This window comes from Triturus cristatus, chromosome 1_1, assembly GCF_964204655.1.
Source record: "Triturus cristatus chromosome 1_1, aTriCri1.1, whole genome shotgun sequence".
Taxonomy (NCBI): Eukaryota; Metazoa; Chordata; class Amphibia; order Caudata; family Salamandridae; genus Triturus; species Triturus cristatus.
Window position 1 is genome coordinate 1,310,901,907 of NC_140579.1, and position 17,673 is coordinate 1,310,919,579.

At 47.7% G+C, this 17,673-nt stretch overlaps 1 protein-coding gene across 1 annotated transcript in view; it reads right to left on the reverse strand.

The window, feature by feature from the left end:
* LOC146872019 (ragulator complex protein LAMTOR5-like) overlaps positions 1 to 17,673 on the reverse strand; it is a 195,262-nt gene that overhangs the window by 113,585 nt on the left and 64,004 nt on the right. The gene's annotated exons all lie outside the window — the stretch shown is intronic.

Consider the following 17,673-nt stretch of genomic DNA (forward strand, 5'->3'; position numbering starts at 1 on the left):
TCCCTGACGCGAAGCATGCAACGCCGGGCAATCTCTGGCCCAGTGTCCCGATTGCTTACAATACGCACATTGATTCCTGTTCAAATCAGATCGGCCCGAGGGAGGACCATAAAATCCTCCCCTACCTCTATTGACACCCCGGCGGGGCGGACCATATACTTGCGCTAGCATCACCTTCGTTTTTAAATCCTTCGATTTCTTCTCCTCCTGTCCCTTCGCTTCTTGCTCCTGGCGCTCATAATACTGAGCTATAGTCAGGAGGGCTGTCGGGGTCGCAGTGGACCAAGAACTTTCACTCGCTTTTAGGCGGGCTGCGATCGCCGGTAGTAAATTCGCCACATATTTATCAGCAAAGAGGTGTCGACCCGTATCATCCGTAAGTGACTGACCACTAAAATCATGAAACGTCTCCTCAAAGCGCGTAAAGAAATCTGCAACTGATTCGTCAACTTTCTGCTTACACGAGGCTAGCATATTCCAGTCAATCTTTTTAGGGGGGATGATTGTCTTCAACTTAGTCAGAATAGCAGCAGGGAGATCTAAGATAAGCTGAGGTGGTTTCTGCGCGGGCTTCCTCTCCCTATCCTCATCCTCCAGCTCAGACCACCGAGCTTTAAAAGCGGCAACATCGTCCACCTTCCGCACAGATCGCCACATATCTGGTGGTAAAATAAGCCCAAAGAACAGATCTATATCTGCTAAGGTCATAGTACAAGAATTCAGGGCCCCCTCCACTTCTTCGTAGAAGGCCGCTGGATTCTTGCGGGGATCAGGCAATGCATTTTTTAATGCCATGACATCAGCCCTATGCCAAGGAGTATAAACCCAATTGTACACAAAATATCCCTTAGCATCGGCGGAGGTAATATCCGAACTAGTCCCCGCTCCTTTAGGAGGAACATACAAAGGTGCCGCCTCTCGCATTGGTTTAGCATGCACTAGGTCGCTCTTATCTGACTGGGAGGTGGATGAGTGGCCATCTCCGGTATGCGAATCCGACTGCTTCTCCTCCTCAGCTTGTTGGCGTGCTTTCTCTTTAAGGTCCCTCACCGCGTCCCGCAATGCAAACAGCCGCCGAACCGCATCAGGCGCCTTAGAGGGAGAGAAAACACCATTACGCAATGCTTTAGCATCTGATACCACATCGTCAGGCTCAAAGACACTGGAATATTTCCGGAAAGCAGCAATCACTTCATCAGAAAAGTGGCCCAAAAAATACAACTTCTCTCTATCCTGCCACAGCTCCCAGGAATTCAACAACTCAGCAAGGGATAACTTGCCCTTAAGTGCACGATAGGAAACTTGCCGAAGCTCACCCATTCGGTCAGCCGATAACATGGACCGCGTGTCTACCTTACCCGAAACCGATCCAGAATCTTGTGACCTCGGGGCAGACGCGCCGACATAAGGGGGCGGAGAACGATCTAATAAATAAAAATCATCGTCAGGATTATTAAGGACAGGATAAAGTGATTGACGAACAGCATATTGACCCGAGACTTGCAACCGACGCTCTTTCTCTTGTCTCTCCGCCAGTTCTCTTTCCTCCCGACGCTTTGCTTCCTGTGCTCTCACATGATCATTCTTCCGTTGCTCTTTATCAAACAGCGCTTTCTCACGTTTCTCTCGCTCACGCACTTCCTTCACCCATAATCGCACACATTCAAACATGTCTTGACGAGCACGCCGTTTACACATACACTGTTCCACATACTCAATCTTACGCATATCAAACGATCCATACAAAGGCCATCGCAACTCAGGATCCTTCTTGGTGTATTTCCTCCATATCGTGCTGTACATTATAGAGGAAAGACCATGCTTCACATACATATCCCTATTAGGAGTCCCCTCTGGGGGGGCTGGAGCAGATTCCTCGAGGTTTAACCGGTTTCCAAAGCAGCAGCACCACTTACGGAGTGCGCTAAAAGCAGGCATGCTCAAAAATAATGCAAAATATGCAGTATTATCAGAAATGGCACTTAAACGTTGTGCCGTTCAAAGTTACACAGTTCCGGAGAAATATCTCCACATTACCTGCCTATATGTGTTGCAACGCATATATTCTCACAATAGCCAATACAAGATATGACCGGTCATCACAAATCAAACTCAAATAGCCAAACCAGGCTTCAAAAACTCGGAGCAAGTACCGTACAACGGTTCTTACCAATCAAGAGTCCAGATTCCAACTGCCAAGCTCCAAAATTCGCCCAAACGGCTGTCACGGCAGGACCGACAGAAGAGGTCTCAGTCGAGGACCGGCGCCACCCAGATGGTCAGCTCGGAAGGGAAGGAAGAAAAACCTCGGGATGCCAGGACTAAAGTGCCTCTGGCAGTGATCACATCCCCGGCCAAATTCCTCACCTTCATCGCGACCAATCCTTCGAGCATCCGAGTCGCCGATGAGCCCCACGTGACGGGCGCCAATTGATGAATACAGGCCCCAGCTAGGCCCGGAGGACACAAGGGTTCGCTCTCCTGCAATGGAATCTATAAGGAAGTTGGCACGGAAACTGCAAAGTACAAAGACAAAGTTTATTAACCCTTAAGGGTGGTCCTACAATCCATACAACACCCTTCAGTATTGCATAGAGTAGCACAAAGGACTTGCGTACACGGTCCCCTTTTATACACAACAGAGGGGCTCATAAGTGGGTGGATACAACATGAGGCAAAGAATATTACCTTTTATGGACATTTTCGATACAAGATCAATATGTGGGCGGAGCTGACACACTCCTTGAGCCCGCGAAAACATGGTCAAGCAAGGACTAACTGATAACAGATGTGGTCAAGCCTGGGTATGCGCCAGACGGACAAAGGAGCTATTTATAGACTGTTACTAGGCAGATTGCAAGAGCAACTAACACGAAGATAGGACTCTTCTCGTGTTAAGCACGTGGAGACATGTCAATACAAAATGGAGTCCAGACTTTAGTCAACATAACGAAAGAGACTTGGTCATAAAAGGGGAATTCATGTCTTTAGTGAATGCTTAATCACATCGTGGTTTCAATTTACAACAGAAGGGGGACCCTGCAGCCCCCCTTCCTAAAAAAGGAAAGAAAAAATAAGCAGGCAACTCACCGGAGGCCTGGCCTTTTTTTCACTACTCTGCCAACGCGCCTCCTGGCGCGCTCCTAGTTGGAGGATGAAGTCTCCTTCACTGCTGAGGGTCCTTAGGGGCCAACAAGACCTCCTCTTACCTACATTAAGCTCCACACAGCGGGATTGCTGATAGGTGGTCGGAAGCCACACCCCCTTTCTCCACCACTCTGAAACCTGCCTCTCAGCGCAATGCTGGTGGGGATATGAGGTCCCTTTGCCTCCTGAGGGCCTCAGAACTAAAGTGGCCTTCTTCACCCCAACGTGTAGTGTGCAAGGAGGCATGTCTGCAGAGTGGTGGAGAAATGGGGAATGGCCTCTGACCACCTCTCAGCAATCCCACTGTGTGGGGCTTACAGGAGGTAACAGGAGGGCTAGTTGTCCTCCAAGGGGACTCAAGAGCCAAAGGGACTTAATCCCCCAACTAGTCGTGTGCCAGGAGGCGTGTTTGCAGAGTGGTGGAAAAAGGGGGTGTGGCCACCGAAATTATCCTGGCAAACGCACTGTGTGGGACTTGCTGGAGGTAACAGGAGGGGTAGTTGGTCCCCAAGGACCCTCAATATCCAAGGGGACTTCATCCCCCTACTAGTAGTGTGTATGGAGGTGCGTTTGCAGTGTTGTGGAGAAAGGGGGTGTGGCCTCCTATCAGGTCTCAGCAATCCTGCTGTGTGGGACTTACTGGAGGTAATAGGATCAGTAGTTGGCCCCCAAGGACGTCCTTGGGGGCCACCTACCCCTCCTGTTCTCTCCAATAAGTCCCACATAGAGGGATTGCTAAGTGGTCTTCGGAGGCCACGCCCCTCTTCTCCACTATTCTGCAAAACACGGCACGTGGTCCACTACTGGTTGGTGGATGAAGTCCACTTTACTCTTGAGGGACCTTGAGGGATAAGAAGCCCTCCTGGCACCTCCTGTAAGTTCTACACAGCATCATTCCCGAGAGCTGGTCAGAGGCCCAGCACCCTTTCTCCACCACTCTGCAAACGTGACTACTAGTAATAAAAACATAGAAATTTACTGAAAAAAACAAAGGTTATAGGGATGTTATAGGTAGGAATTAGCATTTAAAAAACCTCAGAAATTCATAGAAAAAAACTGAAAGTTTACAGGGACGTTATAATTAGGAAATGGAATTAAAAAAACTTCACAGAGACATTATAGTTAGCCTCAGGTTTCACTCATACAAAACCAGAGAAATTCAGCAGTTATAGTTAGCTGAGCTAACTATATCTCGCGCCCTCACAATGCACTGCTTAGGACCTCACATATTACATTACTCATGACATGGTCAGTGACATCACTGATAACATCATTCAGTGACTATGGGTGTTTTTAAAAAGTTTATGAATGTTACATTTATATACGCACGTGTATTGGTGAATAAGTGGGTGCAGGAGTGGCTGTATCGATGATTCAGTGGGTGTGCAACTGACTGTATAATTGAGTGATTAGGTATCTCAGTGAATGTATGGGTGAGTGACTGGTTCTGTGAATGTCAGTATCTGTCTGTCAGTTGGTGTCTAAGTGGCTATATGAGTATGTGAGTGGGTACGTGAGTGGCTGTGCAGGTGACTGATTGATTGTCTGAGTACCTCTACGGGTGTCTGAGTATGTTGGTGGTGAGGGAGTGTGTGCCTGTATGGATGAGTGAGTGGGTGAGTCAGTGGCTGTATGTGTTAGTGTGTGCGTGTATGAGGGGCTGAATGGGTGTGTGTGTGTGTGTATGACTGTGTTGGTGAGGGAGTGTGTCAGTGGTATATGGGTGAGTAACTGGGTATGTGAAAGGAAGTATAGGTAACTGATGTGGTATATGAGTGACTATTTGCATGGGTGAGTGAATGTGAGTGGCTATATGAGTGAGTGTGTGCTTCTGTCAGTGACTGTATAGGTGAGTTAATATGTGTTAGTATTTGTATGAGTAAATAAGTGGGTGTGTGTTTAAATGTATGGGTGAATATGTGGCTGTTTGATTGACTGTATGAGTGAGTGTTTAGGTGTATGAGTAGCACTATGGGTGACTAACTCGGTGTGTGAGTGGCTGTATGGGTGAATATGTCAATGGCTGTATTAATAAATGAGTGGGTGTATGAGTAGCTGTATCGGTGAGTGAGTGGATGTGTGTGTAGATCTATGAATCAGTCAGTGAGTGGGTGTGTAAGTACTGGTATGGATCTGTGAATGGGTTTGTGAATAGTTGAGTGGGAGTTGGTGTATCAAAGGTTCTATGGGGTGTGAGTGGGTGCGTCAGTGATTCTGTGGTTGATGTCATGAGTGATGTCACTGACCATGTCTTGTCATGAGTGATGTAATATGTGAGGTCATAAGCAGTGCACTGGGGGGCGCGAGTTATAGTTTGCAGAGATAACTATAACTGCTGAATTTCTCTGGTCCTGTATGAGTGAAACCTGAGGCGAAGTATAACGTCTCTGTAACCTTTGGTTTTTAAATATATATATTTAGCATAGCACCTAAGGTAGAATTGGAAGCCAGAATGAAGCCTGGGCAGGGGACAAGCTGCAGTCAGTTAGGAAAAGAGCATGCTAAATGTAACAAAACTCCTCTTTGGATTTTCTGTTGGAATTCCAAGATTGGTTTATTGCATTAGCTGCACCACACCCTCTCCTAAATTTCACTACTACCTATTTGCCTTTAGACAATAAAGTTTGAATAATAACATTTCAAATTAAATTTACCATTTAGATCATTTGTGTAAAAGATTAAACAGTTCTTTCACCTGCTCACTCAAGAGGTAGAAGGCTCGCTTGCATAATGACTCATTGTAAGTTCCATTTGTGCACACATCTCAGAATAGTGTGCAATAAGACACTGCATTCCTGCTCACCAAACAAAATAATTAATGGGTACATTGGATACAACACTAAGAAATGTGGGATTAAGGTGACAGGGCTCCTTATAGAAGTGCAAAAGTAACCATTTGGTGAGATCCTACATTCTGAACCTTCCAGGAGCACTCCTATTAGCCTAGATTGAGCGTTTGGGGAGGTGGGTAACCTTTCAGATCAGGGCCTCAATTTTGTTCCCCAGTGGTGTTACTTCCAAAATGGCTGTTCACTCTTTGTGCTCATGTTATGGATGCTCTCTTCTGAGACTCCTTTCACAGGCCCCATGTTGCTGAACCTGAAGACAAAGACAGTGTCTAATCTGGGAAGAAGGGATACACAAATAAGGATATAGCCTGAAACCTGTTCCAGAACAGAGAATGGAGAATCCAAAATCCATGTCTGTAAAGAAGTATAAGAGGAGGGCTGAACCAGATATGAATGATTTGAGTTAGGTAAGGTCCTTTTTGGAGGATCGTGCTGAGCACATCTGGCTACCCCCGTGCTCCTCCCCTTCTCAGTTGGTCACGACCGGGGTCCCACAGGGCTCCTCTCTTAGCCCGCTCCTCTTCAATATCTACATCACTCCTTTGATTTATCTGGCAGAGGAGCTAGGGGCTAAGGTGATGGCCAATGCGGACGACACCCAGTTACTCTTCACCTGGGATAAGCCCTCGGAATCGGCCCAAGTGGCGCAACATTGCCTTGCTGCCGTCTTTAATTGGTTAGCGGACGCACAGCTGAAGTGTAATGAACAGAAATCCGAGATCCTGCCATTTGGCAGATTCTCCTCCAACTTTCGAAATTTACTGTGGCCATCGGACTTTCCTCTGCCTTCCTCCACAGGCCAGCCTGCCAAAAATCTGGGTATATGGTTTGATGAGTCCCTTTCCTTTTTGACACACATTAAGAAACTGACCGGCTGCTGTATTGGCCTTTTTAAGACTCTTAGGTCTTTCTTTCCGCTTCTCCCACAGGCGGCGAAGGAAACAGTTACTTGTGCCCTGATCTTGTCACACTTGGACTATGCGAATGCCCTCTATGTTGGTATTCCGGCTTATTCGCTGACAAAACTTCAGGTCATACAGAATACGGCGGCTAGACTGCTATTGGGCATTTCAGCTAGGATCAGCATGCACCATCATCTGCGCTCTCTCCACTGGCTCCCGGTGGCGCATAGAATTAAATTTACATCTCTGATCTTGGCTCATCGGGCTCTCCATGGGCACGGCCCTCTCAATCTTCAGAAATGTTTTTCCTTTTATGTTCCTTCACGTGCTCTCCGCTCTATGTCCCTCCGCCTTGCCCGGGTCCCACGCTTTAAGCTTCAGAGGCTCGGGGGAAGCTCCTTTGCTGTTAAGGCCAGTTTGGCCTGGAATGCTCTTCCCCTTGACTTACGCTCCATTCAGGACCCTGTATTGTTTAAACGGAGATTGAAGACTCATCTGTTTGCTTAGAACTTTTTCTCTTTCACCTTTGTGGCACAGCGTCGGGACACTCATGAGTAGCCGGGGAAGCTTGAATCCTGTGCGAGTCAATATCGTGAGATCCAGTATTTGGACAGGGGAAGCTGCTGGTGCCCTCCCCTCCTATCTCTAGCCTCACCTCTGTTTACTCGGGCTCCTCTGCTGAGCGTCACCCTGCTGTCGCCGCCACATCACCTCGCAGCCCTGTAGCGGGGGAACTACAGCTCCCAGGTGCCCCAGTGCCCCGTGACGTCAACCACGCGCCCGGAGGCGCTCAAAAGAACGCTGCTCCCTCGGTGGAGCGGGAAGCTTGAATCCTGTGCGAGTCAATATCGTGAGATCCAGTATTTAGACGGGGGAAGCTGCTGGTGCCCTCCCCTCCTATCTCTAGCCTCACCTCTGTTTACTCGGGCTCCTCTGCTGAGCGTCACCCTGCTGTCGCCGCCACATCACCTCGCGGCCCTGTAGCGGGGGAACTACAGCTCCCAGGTGCCCCAGCGCCCCGTGACGTCAACCACGCGCCCGGAGGCGCTCAAAAGAACGCTGCTCCCTCGGTGGAGCGGGAAGCTTGAATCCTGTGCGAGTCAATATCGTGAGATCCAGTATTTGGACGGGGGAAGCTGCTGGTGCCCTCCCCTCCTATCTCTAGCCTCACCTCTGTTTACTCGGGCTCCTCTGCTGAGCGTCACCCTGCTGTCGCCGCCACATCACCTCGCGGCCCTGTAGCGGGGGAACTATAGCTCCCAGGTGCCCCAGCGCCCCGTGACGTCAACCACGTGCCCGGAGGCGCTCAAAAGAACGCTGCTCCCTCGGTGGAGCGGGAAGCTTGAATCCTGTGCGAGTCAATATCGTGAGATCCAGTATTTGGACGGGGGAAGCTGCTGGTGCCCTCCCCTCCTATCTCTAGCCTCACCTCTGTTTACTCGGGCTCCTCTGCTGAGCGTCACCCTGCTGTCGCCGCCACATCACCTCGCGGCCCTGTAGCGGGGGAACTACAGCTCCCAGGTGCCCCAGCGCCCCGTGACGTCAACCACGTGCCCGGAGGCGCTCAAAAGAACGCTGCTCCCTCGGTGGAGCGGGAAGCTTGAATCCTGTGCGAGTCAATATCGTGAGATCCAGTATTTGGACGGGGGAAGCTGCTGGTGCCCTCCCCTCCTATCTCTAGCCTCACCTCTGTTTACTCGTGCTCCTCTGCTGAGCATCACCCTGCTGTCGCCGCCATATCACCTCGCGGCCCTGTAGCGGGGGAACTACAGCTCCCAGGTGCCCCAGCGCCCCGTGACGTCAACCACGCGCTCGGAGGCGCTCAAAAGAACGCTGCTCCCTCGGTGGAGCGGGAAGCTTGAATCCTGTGCGAGTCAATATCGTGAGATCCAGTATTTGGACGGGGGAAGCTGCTGGTGCCCTCCCCTCCTATCTCTAGCCTCACCTCTGTTTACTCGGGCTCCTCTGCTGAGCGTCACCCTGCTGTCGCTGCCACATCACCTCGCGGCCCTGTAGCGGGGGAACTACAGCTCCCAGGTGCCCCAGCGCCCCGTGACGTCAACCACGCGCCCGGAGGCGCTCAAAAGAACGCTGCTCCCTCGGTGGAGCGGGAAGCTTGAATCCTGTGCGAGTCAATATCGTGAGATCCAGTATTTGGACGCGCGCGGGCGGGCGCCGGGCTAAGCCCAGGCAAAGGGCGGGCCCTCTGTGGCCCTCAGAGGCAGGAAGAAGCAGAGCAGAGCCATAGCTTTTTCTAACGGTCTGGAGGTACTGTTTCATGACATTAGATTATTACTGTAGTTGTCAATTCCCTGTGTGAGGGTTGGATCGAAGTCACCATATCAACCTTCAGGACTTTGTCAGCGTCTGGTTGTGGCCCCGTTTGTGAAGTACTGCCCTTGCTCCTAGGCTATTTAAATTCTATTTGTCTGCAGTACCCTGATTTCTGTCATTACTGTATTAGCTTTTGATTTCACCCTGTCCCATATATCATAGAGATACCATGACCACCCTCGCAAGCCAAAGCCGGAAATCCGTGATGGGAGGATCAGTTAGGGGGACCCTAGACCACTTCATTACCAGGGCTGCCACCGTCTTGGAGCATGAGATTGCTATCACTGAACGTTGTTTGTCCTTAGAGCCTCTTTTTCAAAAACGCTCGTCGCTAGGACATATTGTGAGTGCCCCATCACCTCCTACCACCTCTATCTCTACCCCAGTTGTGCCCTCCGCACCTGATTTGAATCCCATCCCACAGACCCTTGCTGCCATGGTCACATCAATTGTGCCCAATACCAATAATGGGTACACTTCCGATATCCTATGCACAACTGATAACTCAACAACGGAACAGATTCTGATTAAAACCGTTAAGAAAGCTAAGAAAAAAAACCCCAGGAACAAACCTATCGGCACTAAAATTACAAAACGCAAGAAAAATACCAATGTCCATCTTCCCAAACCTACCCCTTCAATTGACCAGACTTCAACACCTGTAGAATCTGTACAGGACGATATCCAGCCACGCCCACCATACCCCTCTAATTTCTTACTCGATATTGAGCATCTGGTGAAGTCTTTACTCTCCCCATTAGTGGAGCGAATGAAAAATCTTGCTGCCCAGCTAACATCCCTGGAAACAACTGTCACCTTATTTACCACATCTACTAGGGATTCTAACTCCAGTCTCCCAACAAATCCCATTGATTTATCAAACGCTGGCCATACCTTCCCAGACCAAAAATCAACTCAGGTAACATCACCATCTAGAATGGTAACTTTATCTCCAGCCAAGCGCACACAGGAAAATAGCGCCCTAGTTAGTAAACATTCCACAGTCATCCCAAAGTATAACTCGGCAGACTCCAACATTGACAATGCTCATACACAGTCATTTCAGTTAGGCCCGGAGGGAATGACCAACCACATTGACCTTCCCCCAGAAGCAGCCCCATATGTGGTGATTCTCGCTGGTGTTCCAGTACTCGCCAGGGACAAATCAGAGAGCTATCAGGAACTTAAAAATAAGGTTGTTCATTGGCTCACTAAAAATAGGACCCTCCCCAATGATATCAACGGGGAAATACTTCATGTAAGAAGGCTGGATTGGGTAGGTTTTAGGCCAAAGGATATCAAGGGTGACGTAATTATTATAAATTTCAGAGACCGCAGGGTATTGCGCCACATTATAGACTGGTATATCCCAACCAGCGGCCCAGGTATCTCGACACACGCCTTAGTTACTTTTACCCGCGTTCTCTTTTGTTAAATCCCCCAAATCCACACATCTTACCCAGACCCAACGCTCAATCTTTTTACACACCTTTCCCTATCTCTAATAGATTTGCCATCTTCTCCAGCTTGGACGATTTAGATTGACTTCCCCAGCTGAACAATGAGCCGAGTAAAACTGTTACACGAAGCCCTTTCCAACATACTCTAGAGGTAGATCACCTAACCCATAAGATCAACCTCATCAGCCCTGGGAACCTTGAAACAAACATAGCAATATCCACTAATTTTTATCCCTCAAACTCTGAGCATAGTCCCTCATGTGATGGGTTATTTTTTAATCCATCTCTGAATCAACATCAGACTGACGTTATGGTATGTTCTTTAGCCCCATCTGCTCCCTGCCAGTTAAACGACACCCCTGAGCACTCCAACGGTGCTATGAGTAGTAATACCGGCATTAACAATAAATCTGTGGCCGAAAGGCTTTTGTCCTGGAACGTGGCAGGCCTTCTCGATAAATTGTCGAATCCTTTATGGATACAAACTGTTTCCACTTTTAGCATCATCTGTCTACAGGAAACATGGTCTATCGATGAACTCCATCTCTTAGGATATAAGACCTTACATACTCCAGCACTGCCGAGCTCGCATGGTAGGAACAGAGGTGGACTAGTGACTTATATATCTGTAGAATCAGGCATATTATCTTTCAATTTTATTGGGACTGAAAATTATCAGATCATTTCCTTAAAAGGTAACCGTTATAATAACATTACCTTGGTCAATTTTTATAATAATATCTCTAGTCCCCGTTATGAAACGGTCCTTAACGGCTTAAAGGCAGATCTAATTAAAGTTGAGTCCCATCTTCAAGCCGACATGTTGCTTATATGGGCAGGGGACTTTAACTGTTCTCTGTGCCCATTGAGTATGGGAGGCACCTGTGGTCTAGATTCTATTAGAAGTGACACCACCTCCCATTTCTTGCACACCACTTTAGGTGACCTTTTGAATGGGTTAATATCGCATTTCAATCTATCATATGCGAATGAATTGTGTAACCCCCCGAAGGATTTTAAACCAACTTTTAATGGGAGAGGTTGCCACTCTATAATTGATTATATCTTGATATCCTCTAGGTATTCAGAGATTATTACTAACTGGGAGACACTGGACTGTGCTATTAGTGACCACTACCCATTAACGGCGTCTATTAAAACAGTTGTTACATCTAATGACGATTTAAGGGTAAACTCGTCTTACACCCCACCTATTACTTTGGGATGCACGATGGGACTTTACCTTAAATGGGACAAAGTGGTTCCTTAATTCGCTGATTAACAATACATATGAGCATATCCAGATATGTTTGTCTACCCTAGAAAGCCCGCAGGCAATTAGAAAGGCCTTCTCCGTCATTTCAACGGAGATTAAGAATTTACTCTCTAGAGCACCAAAGAAAACCCCACAGAGCAGCATAGGCTGGTTTGATAGATCCTGTTCAAAGGCTCTGAAACATCTAAAAACAAGCCTGAAAAATAAACCCCGTAACCAGCAGGAAATCAGGGATGCCAGACAAAAATACCGTGTAGCACGGGTGGCAAGAACTAAACAGTTAAAAGCAGAGGCATGGCAAGCGTTACAGGAAGCCTCCATTAATAGGGACAACACCGCCTTCTGGAAAGCTGTTAATGCACCTTTCTTGAAGTGCACAAGGGATACCAAGATCGAGATGGCTATATCTGCTGATATTTGGGTAGACCATTTTGGAACATTATATGATACAAATGACCATACAGCCCCTACAGCTTGCTTGGATCTTTATTACAACCATGATAAAGAGCCGAACGCTCCCTCCCTTTTTCCCTTAGACCTCACTTTTGACTGCACAGAGGTGCTCATGGCATTGACAGAAAGCCCTTCTGGGAAGGCCCCCGGCCCTGACTGTGTACCTATTGACGTTTTTAAAGCACAGTTGGACTTATGGGCCCCTTTGTTAACAAATGTCCTAAACTCCCTGAACAAAACAGGTTTTATAGACACATGGCCCGAAGCGGTCGTTGTCCCGATTTTTAAGAAAGGTGATAGGAACAACCCCTCTAATTATCGCCCTATTTCCTTGCTCGACTCCCTTATGAAAGTCGCAGGGCGCATCATTTTAAATCGGATGCATGTCTGGTTGGGTTAGCAAGACATAATTTCAAATTTACAATATGGTTTTAGACAGGGCAGAGGCACTATTGAGCAAGGTTTGAATCTGACCCTTATTATTGCCAAATATACTCAGGCAAAAAAGGGGAACCTTTTTGTGACCTTTGTAGACCTCAGCTCTGCATTTGACTGCGTCAACCACGAGCTCCTCTGGGAATCCCTTGTCGAGATTGGTATTGAGCACCCCATTCTCGCCTTTATTAAAGAGCTCTATAGGGGAGCATCAGCCCGTGTTAGATATGGCAGACAAGGAGAGTGCTCGGACAGGTTTTACATCAAAAGAGGTGTAAGGCAGGGCTGTATTTTAGCCCCCTTACTCTTCACTCTCTACATAAACTCTGTAGGCCAGTATCTTAATAGAAATTATCACGATTACCCCACTATAAATGGGAAACCCATACTACTTTACGCGGATGACGCAGCAATTATGTCACAGACCCGCATGGGCCTCCAAAGTGCAGTAAATGATTTTACAGAATTCATGTCACACCGAGGTTTAAAAATTAATGCATCAAAGACTTTTACCATGTCTTGTGGCCTGGGAATAGGGAAGAGAAAATGCTCCATTTTTATAAATGGTAGCAAGCTTGAAAGTGTTGACAGGTTTCCCTACCTGGGTATCACCTTCGAGAAGAAGGGCTCCTGGCGGGCTGCCGCCCAAGCTAGAGGAGCTGCCTTTTCTAAAGCTATAGGAGCACTCATTAACTTCTCGAAAAAACTAGGGGGACGGCCAATCATCCCCTTATCACAGATCTACCGTGCCAAGTGTGTTTCTACTGGCATATATGGATCTGGGATTTGGGCAATAGATCAGGCAGACCTTATACAACGCTCTGAGAACCTATTCCTACGTTACCTCTTGGCCACCCCACCTGGTACTTCTGTTTTTGTTATGCATAAAGAACTTGGTTTTACCTATATTATGGACATGATAAAATCTGCGCCCATTATATTATGGCACAAAGTGTGGACTACTCCTGAAACACACTTTAACAGGGAAATCATTATGGACTGTCTCAGCTTGACCAATGCGGATCGATTTAAATGGCTGAACTATGTCAGAAATCTGCTACACGATATAGGTCACCCAGAATTTTTCACTGATCCCGCCACGCTAAACAATATCCCTAGAGTCACCTTAAAACGATTGGCCATTAGCCATCTGGCCAATCGACGCTGGATCATTGAAAATTCCAAGCATACCGTGATGGAGCATCAACTCTGCACTACTGTTGAAGGGATGCAACATTATTTTTCTTTAATTCCATCTGCATTTTCACGTATGCTTGTGACCCGCTTCCGCACTGATACTTTCTTCAGACTGTTGACATTCCCTAACCAGAACTGTTGGTCGAGAAATTTGGAGAAATGCCCGTGTGACGGTCTGTCATCACAGTCCAACATCCACTGCATTTTATTTTGTAAATTTTATCAACTGTTAAGGGTTACTTATCTGAAACCGCTGCTCAAATCCTGGGGACTACGTTCCTGTAGGGCAGCCTATCTTAAAATGAAAGCTTTAGATAGCCCATTAGCCGTCGCAGTGGTATCTTTTTACTTAAAAAAGATCATAATGACTAGGGCTTCTATGCAACCATAAAAGAATAAATTGCCCTTTTATGCAATATATTTTCTATCTGCATTAACTGAAACTGATATGTTCACTATCACTCTTTTTAAATTTTATCTCATCTATGATGTTTTAATGTGATTTTTATTGTACTTTTATTGTACTTTTATGATAATGTTTTTACATATCGAATAAAGGAATTTTGAACCTTTGAGTAGCCGTGCGCGTTACAAGTGGATGTAACATAACATAACATGTTATGTTATGTTATGTTATGAATTTGTTGAAGCGCGACAGCTGCCCCAGCAACGGGGCGTCCCGGCGCTGAGAAACCATAACATTGCCTACTGAGAAGGGCGGAGAGGGCAAAGGCTTAAGGTGGTGGGAACAGATGAGTTTTAATTGCCTTGCGGAAGGCAGATAAATTATCAAGACAACGAATATTGAGGGGAAGAGAGTTCCAGAGTTTGGCTCCCAGAACTCTGAAGGAACGCCCCCCGATACGGCAGAATTTCGTACGGGGGACCACTACCAGATGTTGCCCTAGGGAACGTAGATTGCGCTGGGGGATGTAGGGTCGTAGCAGTGGACGGAGAAGTACAGGGCCTTCAGTTTTAAGGATTTTGAAGGCAGTAATAAGAGCCTTAAATTGGATCCTGGCTTCCATTGGGAGCCAGTGGAGCTTGTGTAAGGTGGCTCTCGCCGAGCACCTTCTCGGAAGGCCGACTATAGCCCTGGCTGCAGAGTTCTGAATTCGTTGAAGCCGAGTAGTCTCTGCTTTATTAGTGCCTAGTAATAGGACACTAGCATAGTCCAGCCGGGAAAGAATAATAGATTGGACTATCAGCTGGCGTGTTTTGGGATCGAAGAAGCCAAGAATGGGGTTAAGGCTTCTCAGCAGGCCCACACACGTAGCTGCCACTTTTTTGGTATGGGTTTGATAGCACAATGATGAGTCCAGCCAAACTCCCAGGTTTTTAACCAAAGTTTTGGAGGGAGGGATGGGGCCCAGCGAGGAAGGCCACCAATGGTTGCTCCAGCGGCTGGCGTTCTTACCAAGGACCAAGACCTCGGTTTTCCCTGCATTCAGTTGAAGGCAGTTTCCCGTCATCCATTGGGCGACTGCGGCCAGTCCATCCCTGAATCTCGCGGCAGAGGTAGAGGGGGTCTCAGTAAGGGTAATCACCAGCTGAGTGTCGTCAGCGTACGACACCAACGTGAGGTCCCATTCTCTAGCCACAGCCGCGAGGGGTTGAACATACAAGTTAAAAAGGGATGGACTGAGTGCCGAACCTTGCGGGACGCCTTGGTCAATTGAGTGAGACCGGGAGGTGAACGGGGGGGCTGAGACACGGAAGGATCTGCCCGTCAAGAACGAACGAAACCATTCGAGGGCCAAGCCACTAATCCCTATATCTTCCAGGCGCTTCAGCAGGATGTCGTGGGAGACAGTGTCAAAGGCTGCACTGAGACCAAGCAGTATCAGTGCAGCACTTTGACCGGCATCCAGTATCGTCCGAAGATGTTCGGTGGTAGACAAGAGGGCAGACTCCGTACTGTGCCCTGGCCGGAACCCATTCTGAGAAGGGTCCAGGATGTTGTTGCGGGCCATATGATCTGATAGAACGACGTTAGCATGGGCTTCTGCTAATTTAGAAACCCAGGGAAGCAAAGAGATGGGCCTATAGTTCTCCGGCTTATTGGGGTCCAAGGTCAGCTTTTTGATAATGGGGGTGACCCATGCTTGTTTCCAGCAAGTAGGAACAGTTGCCGATGCAAAGGAGAGGTTGAGAAGAGTAGCCAGGGAAGGAAGAAAAAAATCTAGTGCCTCTAGAAATTGGGCCGGCCTCATGGGGTCTGAGGGGGCGCCGGATTTAACCTTTCTGCAAAGTATGAGAAGCTCCCCGTGGGAGATTTCCGGTAGGCATAAAAGTCTGGTACCTTTAAAGGGAGAGTTAGAGGCGCTAATGTAATCAAGGGAGTTCTGTGAAAAGGTACTATAAATTTTCCTTACCTTTTCAATAAAGAAGGTGGCGAGGTCCTCACACTGCTGTGTAGAGGAGACACACGAGGCAGGATTGCCACAATATTGCAACTTTTGAACTAGTTTAAAAATGGTTTTTGTGGGATTGGGGCTGGAAGCAATTTCTTTGGCATAGAAGGCTGCGCGGGCCACGCGTATAGCTTTATGCTAGAGTTTTAACTTGGACAGGTAAGAGGCTTTGTCCTTGTCCTTATAATCCTTCCTCCAGCTGCGTTCTGCTACTTTACATTCCTTTCTTAAGAGTTTCAAACTGTCGGTATACCAGGGATTGGAGGGGGAGCTACGTCCTCTGGTCCATTTAGCTGGTATGAGGGTATCAAGACCTTTAATGATCCAGTCCTGGAAAGAAGCATACGACGTATTAATGTCTTTAGTGGTTACAAAGTTGAGTTCTCTTAGGATAGTGTGAAGTTCCTTGCTTTGGAGTTTGTGCCAGGGCCGTTTAAAACAGGAGGAAGGCAAATCCTTATTGGGCTGGACATCTGCTGATATCACAAATTTAATAAGGAAATGGTCGGTCCAACCCATGGGTTTGGGTGGATCGGCTTTAGCCTCCAAGATATTGGTAAAGACAGGGTCCAGAAGGTGACCAGCAGAATGTGTTGTGGAGTGGATAAGAGGGATCAGCTGTAAGGCTGCAAGGTCTGCCAAAAGGTTGCTAATGATAGGTTCGGAGGGAGAATCGAAGTGGAGATTAAAGTCTCCTAAGATAGTAAAATTAGCGGAGGTCACAACCAATCTCTCATTGGCCAGTGCCCTTGACACAGTGTCAGGGAGAGTACTGAGATTCATGGCTGGTGTCATTAAGAGCAAATTTGCCAGAGGTGAGGGTACATCCCCTGAAGAAGTCTGCAACAATCTGATAGAGGAGAGCTGTGGGTCTACTCTGTAAAGTAGCCTGTCTTTCCCACTGGGAAAGGCTTGCAGAGGGCATTCCGGCAAGGGCATCCCTGTAGGAACATGTCAGCTGAGAAGCAAAGCCCGGGTACAGCGGCCTGACAGAAATGCTGTTCAGTAGAAGCAGACACGACTTTAGACAAACCAACTAAACCTACACCTACATGAGCTGTGAAGCCCTAAGCGGAATAAACGCTCCACCACTGCAGTGTGTGCCCCACACCACTCCCTTGATTACGCCTTGAACTGCTTGGCTTTTTACCCTGAGAGTCAAAGACCTAAAGGGGTGAACTTGGACCTCGGTTTTTAGTGGCTATA